This window comes from Mauremys reevesii, linkage group 2 (assembly GCF_016161935.1).
Source record: "Mauremys reevesii isolate NIE-2019 linkage group 2, ASM1616193v1, whole genome shotgun sequence".
In the NCBI taxonomy this organism is placed as follows: domain Eukaryota; kingdom Metazoa; phylum Chordata; order Testudines; family Geoemydidae; genus Mauremys; species Mauremys reevesii.
Window position 1 is genome coordinate 183,555,590 of NC_052624.1, and position 12,537 is coordinate 183,568,126.

The 12,537-nt window shown below is 43.4% G+C and overlaps 1 protein-coding gene across 13 annotated transcripts in view; it reads right to left on the bottom strand.

Annotated features, from left to right (window-relative positions):
- Positions 1-12,537, bottom strand: part of DCDC2 (doublecortin domain containing 2) — a 123,389-nt gene that overhangs the window by 110,289 nt on the left and 563 nt on the right. For 9 of the 13 annotated variants that reach the window (XR_005593895.1, XR_005593897.1, XR_005593896.1 and 6 more), the window contains exon 1: positions 508-637. The exons of 2 other annotated variants lie outside the window; for them this stretch is intronic. The gene's annotated coding sequence lies outside the window, so the exon portion shown is untranslated. Of the gene's footprint in view, positions 1-247; positions 333-485; positions 638-12,537 lie in introns of those variants that run through there. 2 more of the 13 variants (XM_039523810.1, XM_039523809.1) reach the window with 2 other exon arrangements.

A 12,537-nucleotide genomic window follows, 5' to 3' on the forward strand; every position in this document is an offset into this window, starting at 1 on the left:
CCAACCAACTCAGAGCTGGGCGAGTAATGAGAAAAGGAGGGGAAGGGAGGGGGCTGAGTCACAAATATTTTATTTGGAAAAAATTGCATGAAATTTGTGACTATTTCAGAATTATTCACCAGACCCTCTGTAATGGGGAGGGCGGAAATGTTTTAGATAAATCGCAGAAAACTTGCTGAATAAGTTATCTGGTGTGTTTCATTTGCCTATCTCTGTATCAACTTCATTACATGGAAGCAGTTAGCACCTCTTAGGAGCGCAGGAAGAATGGACCCCTTAGGCCCCCCTGTGATCAGCGGTAGGTGCATCATTCAAACACCAAAAGCCTGGCAGAGGGAAGAGAAACAGGGGAGGTGAGGAATGGGAGCGGCACCTGGCCTGGGGGAGGCCCTACACACAGACACAGACACAGACACACACAGACACACACACACACACACACACTCTCTCTCTCTCTCTCTCTCTCTCTCTCTCTCTCTCTCCACCTAGCACTCAGCTCTGAGCCACCTGGCACATCACACTGCTGCACGCTGGACACTGTTGCTGAGTGTGTGTCTCATGCTCCCGAGGGTGGGGAGAGAAGGAGGCACCAGCCGAGGCAGTTGGTTCTTGCTGTTGCTCAAGGAGCTTCTCCTGGGGGCAGGGGGAGAATGTTGTTATTTGCCACAGTTTCCATAGTGACCCAGGTAGCTCCAGAGCAGGGGGAGCATCGATCCACTGCAGAGAAAGAAAAGAGCACTGCTGCAGCCCCCAGGGGGGAGGGAACCCGTGTGAGACTGAAGGGGTGGAGGAAAGCTTGTGAGAACCCAAAAGAGGGGAGAGGGGGAAGAGAGCTTGTGTGCATTTGAGGCAGCTGGGGAGGAAGGAGATGAACTCTAAGGGCTAAACTTCAGGGAGAAGTTTAAAGTCACCACACCTCTGGCAGGACACTATGCAATGCCACAATTCCCATCAACTCTCATGGACTATGTCTACACAGCAACAGGAAGCAATTGTAGAGACTGAGACAGAGAATACAGCCATGCTGCATTACAGCAGATCAGTACTGAGTTTATGGTCTTCATTATTATCTTCTTGTTATTTAAATAAACAATATTTTCTCCTCTGTAACGGACCCCCCAGGAGCAGAGACTGTGAGTGTCCCCTCTCATCATACAAGGTGTACAAGAGAGGGTGAAGGCTCCTTCTTCCCTCCCCACATATCCGCACACAAGAGCCGATCTATCTATCCATTCATCCATCCCTCTTTTTGAATGTTATCCATACTAGGGAAATTCTTTTGAATTAAAGTATTTCTGCCATTGTGAATAATAGTTCAAATACCCAAGATACATTGCACAAGGGAAACCTCAGACTGCATTTTACTTGTTAATGTGCTTCAAACTTATTCAGACAATCTACCTTCAAATATTCTGGTGTGATGTAATGCTTACTCCTGTATCTGGGGTGAAATCCTGCCTCCATTGAAATCAAAGACAAAACTCCCACTGATCTCAGTGGGGCCAGGATCTGACCTCCAGTGTCTAGAAGCAACGGCGTTGAGTGCCTTAGAACTGTGGATGGATGCAGCAACTCATGAAGCACTATCTTCTCATTGGTGCTATTATTCTTTACTTACTGTTACAGTTCTGATAAGAAAGGCCTTTACTGATTCCTCTTGTTTGTTCTACAAGGAGATCATGTTAAAATGCCTATTCTGTTTTGAGATACATCCCTTAATTGTTTGCACAGAATCTTCAAAATAAGAGACACTCAGTTACATAAAATATTGCTGGGAGGACACATTTCAAAAGAAGAAGTGCTTGGTCCTCAGCATATCTTCAATGCTTTGGGTTCCTGGTCCAGGACTAGGTGCCATGGTAATACAAATAAATAAATAAAATAGTAATAATGATGGGAGGATTCACTAGTTAGTAATCAGTTCTGCAGCCTTTACTTGCACAAGCAATTCTCCTGACGTTATTGGAACTACTTTCCTAGGTAAGGATTGGGCCTTAGAGTTTGTACAGTGATTCAAAGATACAAAGTGCCATATAATTGCTAAGCACTATTGTTAGACTTTAAAAGGGGCAAAGGAAATTCCCTTCACCATGGAGACTTGGCTCTCTCTTTTAAAAAAAATCTATATAGTGGGGAAAGACTTTGCTGGAATAAGAAACATCTGAAAAACAGCCCCTTCATTTTGCACTTGGCATCTCTTCCTGGACTCCTTTTTTATAGGGATTAGTTTACTCACTCTCAAGAATAAAATAGACTTTTATTGGACTCCTTTAAGACCAGATTCACTAAAAACTCCACTGATGCAGCACAGAAGCAAGGACAAGCCACAACAAATGAAGAATGGGGTGAGGTGCTCCTGGGGTATGAACGATTAACAAAAGTGGGGGTTTTGGTTTGTTTGTTTTTTACCGACTCTGATCTGTGAGTTCTTAATTAGGGCTATATTTATTTGGTGCCAACGTTTGTCTTTTTGTTTGTTACTGGCATCTGATGGTTTCTCTTTATATGACACGGACAGTCTATGTATAAAGCAACTGATACACTGAAACCCATTCTGTATTTATATAATATATATTTTCTGATTTTTTTCCTTTCCTGGTCTTCAATTATTAAGAACATTCACGACAACTGGATTGGATCTTTGTATCTTTTTGCTGCTTATTCCTCATTTGAATTCAAAAGCATGACTGGGCCATAATCAAGATATCAGTATGGCTGGGACCAAGTTCTCTGAATATAGAGATTAAAAAATCAGAGTGTGTGTTGGGTTGTTGCCTAGATCAGCAATACATGTAATCACGTATTTCGTAGAGGGATGCTCTCCATATGGCTATGTAAGTCTTTCCAATTAAATTATACAAATAGTGTTGTTGCTTTTTTTGCCTTCTATGGTCCTTCTACTGCCTGAATGGGCAAGGTCTGTTGATAACACAAAGTGTAAGTCCACTCCTACAATGATCAAGTAAGGCAGGAGTAAGCTCATTCCTGCAAAGTGAATTCACTTTGGGTAGATCATGTTCCCTAAAAGTGTGGAGCTTTCTAACCACTCCTGCACTAGGACACAGTTGCCCTAAACACCAGAAATAACCCATTCCACTGCGAGAAGTAACTTGGATCCTCTAAGAATCGAAATGGCTTCTGTTGAGCTGGAGACTGACCTCCTGTGGGATAACATCAGCCAATCAGAAACACAGAAGAAACCGTGTGACTTGCCCAACGTAGCCTGTCCATCTGAACCAGGATTGAATTCAAAACACTCCATGAATAATAGCCTAATAAAGTCTGTGGATATCCTAGGGCCAATAAAGTTTGCAGAAACAATCTATAGAAGGTATTGAGAAAAACCAACCTAACACAAACTATTCATGGTTTACAGACAAATTTAAAATCAGGCCAGTTAATTTTGAGTACTTTTGACAAATAATATAATTCAACACAAAACAGTGACGTATATAACATACATATTAAGAATCCAATTCAACTTCCACTAAAGATAACAGAAAGACTCCCACAGACTTCAGTGGGTCTAATATCAGACTTTAATACAGCAGCAATGTGGCACATTCATCTTAAATTACTTATAACTTTTCATAAATAAATGACCCTTTGGAATGAAATTTCCCTTTCTTGTTTTTAATCAAAGATGATTTCTGGTGTGTACAAAATTTGCTAAAATTCTTCATGGACATCTTTGCGTTATCCAATCAGAATATAAGATGTTTTATAATAAGAATGTTTTATGCTCTGATTACTCAAATGTATAAAAAGAAAAACAAATTTAAATGTCTCATGGACTTACTCAATGAAAGCAAATGCTTTGATATATTTGGACACATTTTGATGACAAATAGCAAAATTTGTATCTTGAAAATAGCGTGTGCTAGCAATGCATGATTTTCTACTACATTTTTTAACACTATGTGTTGCTCTATCCAGACCACTGCACAATGAAACACTGTATAAGCCAGTTAAGACTTTGACCCTACTGGACCTTCCACAAACCCTGGCTAGTAGGAACTGTAAAGTCTGACAGAGATTAACAGAAAATATATTATATTTCATCTAATTTCTTTTTTGGCTTGTTTTTCCCATTGATTGTTGCAAGATCAAAATGGCTCCGTTCCTTCACACCCCGAGATTGTTCAATATAATCATCATTTTCTAAACTGATTTCAACACACATGATGATCAAAACATACAGGAATTTTTCTCTTGCTTTTTATCTCAACTTTTTATGAAGGAAAAATCACCCCCTGCTGTGAATTGCCAGGAAGGCAGTTAACCATTATAAGAGAGTAATTTCAGGCTGAGTGATGTCAGACATACTATTGTTATTGGTTAACAGTTATATCCTCCACTCATTTGCAACTTCTGATCTAATTTATAAAGGGGAAAACTGCATAGTAATATTACTGTCCTCCTATCCAGTGCTCTCTGGTAATCAGATAGTTCACCCAGATATGAAAAAACATGTATAAAGCATTAGTATTTTGTGTGTAAAAGGCAAAAGGGTGATGACCTTGATACTGTCTCAGAGTCAGGCAATGAGGTATAATCTGTCAACCAGTTTGTCAGCTATTCAGTGCCAGATTCAGCCATCTGTGTTGACCTTAGGCCCAATTCTCACAGTCACACAATATCGTTTTACAATGCACTGGCAAAATGGAGGAGCAGAAACAGTCCCAAGAATACCCTTTCTGCAGGGAATATCCCAGCTGGCACAGTTGACATAAGGGACAAGATGCTCATCTACTCCAGCCTCCTTACATCAGATAAAGGAACCAGAGCTGCATAAAGGGGCCCAGTATGGAGGAGATTTCCCAGTGCAGGCTCTGCGGAAGCCAACTACAGGCAAGTCTTATCTTACGTGGGGGTTCCGTTCCGTGGTTATCGCATAAAGTGAAAACCGCGTATAGTCAAAATTATATCCCCAAGCCCTTTAAACCCTGCCCGCAGCTCCGGCGGCGGGGCCGGGGGGGCATTTAAAGGACTCCACCGGGCTCCCTGCCACCCTTTAACTGCCGCCCCCGGCCCCGCCGCCGGAGCTGTGGGCGGGATTTAAAGGGCTCCGCCGGGCTTCCCGCCGCGGTGGGGAGCCCGGAGGAGCCCTTTAAATCCCGCCTGCAGCTTTGGCAGCCGGGCTGGGGCTGGCATTTAAAGAGCCCGGAGCTCCATGGTGGCTGGAGCCTTGGGCCCTTTAGTTCGCCACAGGGGCTACCAGCCACCTCTGCAGCTGGGAGCCCCCTGGGTGACTTAAAGGCCCTGGGACTCCCAGCCATAGCTGGTGCCCCAGGACCTTTAAATCTTGAAGCCACGCCCCCGACGCTTGAGGCCATGCCCCCCCGACTCCGGCCGTACACGTAAAGTTGAAATTGCGCATGTTAAATGCACGTAAGTTGCGAGAGACCTGTATAAGCCTGCCTTCCATCACAAATCCTGGCATACCAAGCATGACCGTGGTAGCTGGGGGAGGTGAGACATGTTATGGATGTGTTGCAGAGATCCTGGGCACTGCTGCAGTCCATAGGCCAGTGGTTCCTAAACTGTGAGGTGTGCACCAGGGAGGGGGGGCACAGCAGGACCCAGGGAGGGAGCACCACCCAGCCCTGCTCTGCCTCCAGCTCCACTCTGGCCCCAGCCTCAGCCACCAGCTCCCGGCCCCACTCCCGGCCATGGCCCCAGCTGCAGTTCTGGCCTGACAATGACCCTGCTCCAGGACCCAGCTCCGATCACATGCCTTCTCCAGGCTGCAGCCCCTAGCCCCAAGCGCGGCCTCAGCTGCAGCACCAATCCCGCTTCCAACTGCAGCCCCCAGCCCCAAACTGACTCCCAGCCGCGGCCCTCGCCCCAACTGCAGGCCCACTCCCGGCTGCAGCCCCGACAGCGGCTCCACTCCCGGCTGGCCCCTCTTCCAACCACAGGCCCGTTCTTGGCTGCAGCCTCCAGGTCTGGCCGTGGCCCCTAGCCCCTAACTGCGGCCCCAGCTGCAGCTCTGGTTCCGACCGCAGTCCCACTCCCAGCTGTGGCCTCGTCCCAAGCCCAGCGGGGCCCCCATTTCCAGCTGCGGCCCCACTCCAGGCCGCAGCCCTGCTCACAGTTCTAATTGCACTGTTATACAATAACAGAATACCAATTTAAATGTATTATATATATTTTGGATGTTTTTCTACATTTTCAAATATATTGATTTCAATTATAACACAGAATACAAAGTGCACAGTGCTCACTTTATATTATTTTTATTACAAATATTTGCACTGTAAAAAAGATAAACATAAGAAATAGCATTTTTAATTCACCTCATACAAGCACTATAGTGCAATCTCTTTATCATGAAAGTGCAACTTACAAATGTAGAATTTTATTTTTTTACATAACTGCACTCAAAAACAAAATAGCGTAAAACTTTAGATCCTACAAGTCCACGCAGTCCCACTTCTTGCTCAGCCAATTGCTAAGACAAACAAGCTTGTTTACATTTACAGGAGATAATGCTTCTTGCTACTTATTTGCAATCTTACCTGAAAGTGAAAACAGGAGTTTGCATGGCACTGTTGTAGCCAGCGTTGCAAGGTATTTACATGCCAGATATGCTAAACATTCATGCCTCAACTTTTTACAGTGCCAATATTTGTAATAAAAAATAATATTCTGCATTGTAATTGAAATCAATATATAAATGCAGAAAAACATCCAAAAACATTTTTATATTTATATATAAATAGTTTTTCTTCATCAGCTAAATACTGATGTACACCCAGTTTTCTAACGGAGGATAGAATCTGTCCCCATGTGCATAATGAAGATAAACACAGAACAGATCATCCTTTTTGGATAAATAATACACCTCTACCTCAATATAACGCTGTCCTTGGGGGCCAAAAAAATCTTACCGCGTTATAGGTGAAACCGTGTTATACTGAACTTGCTTTGATCCACCAGCATGCGCAGCCCCGCACCCCCGGAGCACTACTTTACTGTGTAATATCCAAATTCGTGTTATATCGGGTGGCGTTATATCAAGGTAGCGGTGTATTTGAAAAAATAATTGGATGCACCATGGCATACTTGTGTGCACTGTGAAACAATTATTGAATGTTGGGAATCATTAAGAAAGGAATAGATAATAAGACAGAAAATATCATATTGCTTCAATATAAATCCATGGTACGCCCACATCTTGAATACTGCATGCAGATGTGGTCACCACATCTCAAAAAAATATATACAGTAACTCCTAGCTTAACACTGTAGTTATGTTCCTGAAAAAATGCTACTTTAAGCGAAATGATATTAAACTAATTCAATTTCCCCATAAGAATTAATGTAAATGGGGGGGGTTAGGTTCCAGGCAAATTTTTTTCACCAAAGGACATTATACAGTATAAGTTTTAAATATTTTAAACAAACAATTTAATACTATACTATACTCACCAATGATGATTGTGAAGCTTGGTTGAGGCAGGGACGTAGCAGGGTCGGGGGCTTGCCCCATTTCGCCCACCCGGCACTCCTGCTGGGAAGTGAGGACTTGCCGGCTCCTCAACTGGAACGCCGTGTGGGCGGAGTGGGGAAAGTCCCCGTGCTCCAATCCTGCTCCCCAGCAGAAGCGCCAGGTGGGTGGGAGCAGAGGGGCGAGCCAAACAACCTTACAACAGAACATTGCGTGACTTTAAACAAGTATGTTCTCTAATAGATCAGCAACCTACTAACAAAACAATGTTAACCAGGATGACTTTAAGTAAGGAGTTACTGTATTGGAATTGGAAAAGGTTCAGAAAAGAGCAACAAAATGATTAGGGGTATGGACCAGCTTCCATACAAGGAGTTTAATAAAATTGGGACTTTTCAGCTTGAAAAAGAGATAACAGAGGTCTATAAAATTATGACTGATGTGAAGAAAGTAAAGAAGGAAGTGTTATTTACTCCGTCTTGTAACACAAAAACTAGGGGTCACCAAATGAAATTAACGGGCAGCAGGTTTAAAACAAATAAAACAAAGTATTTCTTCACACAATGCACAATCAACTGGTTGAACTCTTTGCCAGAGGATGTTGTGAAGGCCAAGACTATAACAGGGTTCAGAAAAGAACTAGATAAATTCATGGAGGATAGGTCCATCAATGGCTATTCACCAGGATGGGCAGGGATGGTGTCCCTAGCCTCCGTTTGCCAGAAGCTGGGAATGGGTGACAGGGGATGGATCACTTGATGATAACCTGTTCTGTTCATTCCCTCTGGGGCACCTGGAATTGGCCACTGTCGGATGGACTATTGGCCACTGGACTATATGGACCTTTGGTCTGACCCAGTATAGCTGTTCTTATGTTCTTATGAATGATGGGAATCTAAATTTTACATTACTGTCATTTAACTATGACATGTTTGTCAGACAGTAGCAAGTTGTATAGGATAAATCAGGTTGTAAAAGCCATTCAGTCTTGATTCAAAGGGTGTAAATCAATTAATACAAGACAAACAAGTCAAGTCAGTGCACAGTATGCTCTTACATCAACTCTGAGCTTGGTCCTAATAATGAAAATGAACAACAACAAAATGTACTGAGAGGGTTAGTGTAAAGTTTCCAACAGAAGAGAATTTAATTTCAGTGCACTTGATTTTGCTAAATGGAACACCCACAATCTTAGACTCACACTGCTCTGCGCAATGTATCTAAAAATCAGTCTGAGGAATATCAGCCGGTTATGTACAGCTGCAATTCTGCAGTAATTGGACTGCCTTCATTGACAGTTTGAAGTATATATTATGAGGCACTTTGACTCACTCACACTAATTGGAAGAAATAAAACACTGATGCAGTTGTAAATTTTAAAATCTACGCCACAGTGATTTCACTCACTTATACAATTCCCAAACCAAAAACGCCATTTAAAATATAATTAATTTTGTAAACACATATCAACTATTTGGGGGGGAGGGAATCTCAGTGGTTTGAGCATTAGCATGCTAAACCCAGGGTTATGAGCACAACCCCTGAGGGGACCATTTAGGGATCTGGGGCAAAAATCTGTCTGAGGATTGATCCTGCTTTGAGCAGGGGGTTGGACTAGATGACTTCCTGAGGTCCCTTCCAACCCTGATATTCTATGATTTTTTCCCAAAAATCCTCATTGAAATGTTGTAGTTTAAGCCATACCTGTTGCTGATTCCACTTGTCAGCAACATGGGGTTTTTTTAGTGCACTCAAGACTTCTGAGAGATACCCGAGGGAATAAGCAGGAGAAACTTCATAAACTTTTAGGCAAAAACCCCAGATGGACAGCTTAGGTGGGAAAGAAGATGAAAAAAACCCTCTTTCATCCAGTTCTGAGGAGTAGCACCAACGGAAAGGGAGCCAATTTGATCAAGGCTTCTGAGGCAGTCAGTAGTTTCTGATTTTTTCACATAACAGAAGCAAGTCTCAATTAAATGTGAATTTTATGTGTTTTTAATTTTCTACAGATTCTCTCTCTCTCTCTCTATGGCTATTTCCTTGCAGGGCATGAATTCTGTGCTCGTCCATTAGGCCCTCATCTTGCAAGCTAAAGGCAACCATATTTATTATATTTGGGGGGCAGCTTTGAGCTGGACCCTTTCCTTATTTGATAGAATATGGTGCATTCAATTTTTTTAAAAAACCAATACAATAGACCTGCCCAAATGCATAACCATTGACCTAGATCAGTGGTTCTCAAAGCCAGTCCATCACTTGTTCAGGGAAAGCCCCTGGCGGGCCGGGCTCTTAACCTGCTGCATCTGCAGGTTTGGCTGATCGCAGCTCCCACTGGCTGTGGTTCGTCGCTCCAGGCCAATGGGGGCTGCGGGAAGAGCAGCCAGCACATCTCTCGGCCCGCGCCGCTTTCTGCAGCCCCCATTGGCCTGGAGCAGCAAACCGCGGCCAGTGGGAGCCACAATCGGCCGAACCTGCGGACACGGCAGGTAAACAAACCGGCCTGACCCGCCAGGAGCTTTCCCTGAACGAGCAGCAGACCGGCTTTGAGAACCACTGCCCTAGATGCACACCACCTCACAGGTCTGCATTCAGTTCTGAATACTAAAAAAGAAGCTGTAATCAGCACATCAGTAAGCTAAGCTGACAGTTCATGCCTATCTTGAAAGTATCAAGGCTCCATATATCTCTATTACACAGCAACATTTCATTACATCATTATATTACACATTACAACAATGCTCAACTGGCTATTGTTGAGTTTAAGGTGTTGGCTTCACCCTAAAGCTATAAATGTGTCCTGTTTATCTGAAAAGACACCTCTCCAGGCAAGACTGCCATAGTTGTAATCAGTGTAGGTGCTTGAGCTATGTCTACCCCTCTTTAGGCCTGATTCTTCAATTCATTCTTTGTGGGATGACCTCTGTGCCCATGGAGAACCCATTCAAGATAATGGGGTACCTCATGAGTGCCAGAGTCCACCAGCATGGAACAAGTTGCAAGATCTGGGCCTCAAAGGAGAGAGAGATGCTAAGCATTCTCCATGACTCTAGATTTACTTGGTCTACCAGAACCAAGATTTGTTAACCTTGTAGACAAGGGGTGGCCAACCTGTGGCTCCAGAGCCACATGCGGCTCTTCAGAGGTTAATATGAGTCTCCTTGCACAGGCGCTGACTCAGAGGCTGGAGCTACAGATTCCAACTTTCCAGTGTGCTGTGGGGTGCTCACTGCTCAACCCCCTGCTCTGCCTCAGGTCCTGCCACCACTCCAGCCCTTACCCCAAGGCCCCTGCTCCTTCCCCCAAGCATGCCATGCCCTCGCTCCTCCTCCCTCCCCACCAGAGCCTCCTGTGCACTGCAAAACAGCTGATTGCGGCAGGCAGGAGGCGTGGGAAGGGAATGGGAGGCACTGATTGGCAGGGCTGCCGGTGGGCTTGAGATGGGGGGCTGTTGCTCTTTGGCAATGTTCACTGGTAAATTCTGGCTCCTTCTCAGGCTCAGGTTGGCCACCCCTGTTGTAGACACTCTGTAAAGCTTGTCTTTTTCCATAGGTATTAGGAGAAGGAGATGCTGGAGTCATTGGTGAGACATATGGATCTTACAATTAATATAACTGTGATAAGCAAATATTTTATATGAAATCATGTGGACTAATGATATTTTTGCTGTTGATTTTAGTTCTGACAGTCTATTGTTATTTATTATGAAAACATCCAGGGGAATGGATGGATAAAAGAAAAACAAACCCGACATTTTTCCCTTTTGTCCTCATGCAAATTAAAGAAAATAAGCTTTCCTTTTATAATTGCTAAGGATTTCTTTCAAATTTGCTAAATATAATTTCCAATATAAACTCTTTAAATACTCCCCCAGTGTTTTCATTCTACTTATTCAGGTGCTTCTCTATAGATCCTACATGAGTAGCAGTCACTTCCAAGAAATGGTGCATGTTAACTTACTTTCCCACTCTCTTGCGTTATCTTCTACAGTGCCTGGTATTGCCATGTTTTGTTTTGTTAAAGTATCCTTGGCATCCAAGATTATTAAATTCAGTACTGTTGTACATACTGCCACCTACTGTGACCCAACAAAATTAAGACTAAAAGACTGGCATTTGTTTCAGTGGGCTTTGGATCAAGCCTTAAACCAGCAGCCAAATTCTGCTTTCAAATGCATTTGAGTTCAAGCTGGAATAACTCCCTTGACTTCAGTATATAGGAACTGAAGAATCACTATATAGGAACTGAAGACTGTGAACCTGCTTCATCATGGCCATGCACCTTGTGAAGTCATTTACACTTGTGCATAGTGACTGTAAAACATTATCATTTTGATTTGTTATGTTTCTTACCCCTACATACCACCATAAATGTCTTCAAAAAGGGGCGGTAGCAGGAGAACTGGGAGCTGGCTGGCGCCAAATTCTGCTCTCCGTTACACCTGTGTAAGTTTAACGTAACTCAATTGAGATGAAAATTTGGTCCTGATTCAGTAAAGCACTTAATGCATGTCCTTATGTCCATCTCTATTCAGGATAACACTTAAGCAACTAAGCATATGCTTAAAATTAAGCACATGCGTAGGCACCCTTGCTGAACAAAGGCCACAGTTCCTAAGGGGATCACAGCTCAGGATATTTTTTGCAGTTTTTGCTTCTAAGAAATATAGTATAATAACCATAAGCAGCAGCCGGTCAACTGAGGCTCATATTTAATTAGTAATCTAAGTTTCCAGCTTGGCTCCACTTTCTCCATTGAATACTATAGTACAGGAATTTCTAAGTGCAACATTGCCAAAGGGTCTGGTTTGGGCAGGAGCATTTCATTAATTCAAAACTACACCTCTACCCTGATATAACAGGACTCAATATAACACAAATTCGGATAGAATGCGGTAAAGCAGTGCTCGGGGGTGGGGGGGGCTGCGCACTCCAGCAGATCAAAGCAAGTTTGATATAACGCAGTAAGATTTTTTGGCTCCCGAGGACAGCGTTATATTGGGGTAGAGGTGTATGTGGTTTGAGTACAGATGAAATAAAGGTAATTCCTTTGCAGTATTTTCATTAGACCTTTGTACACAACAGAAT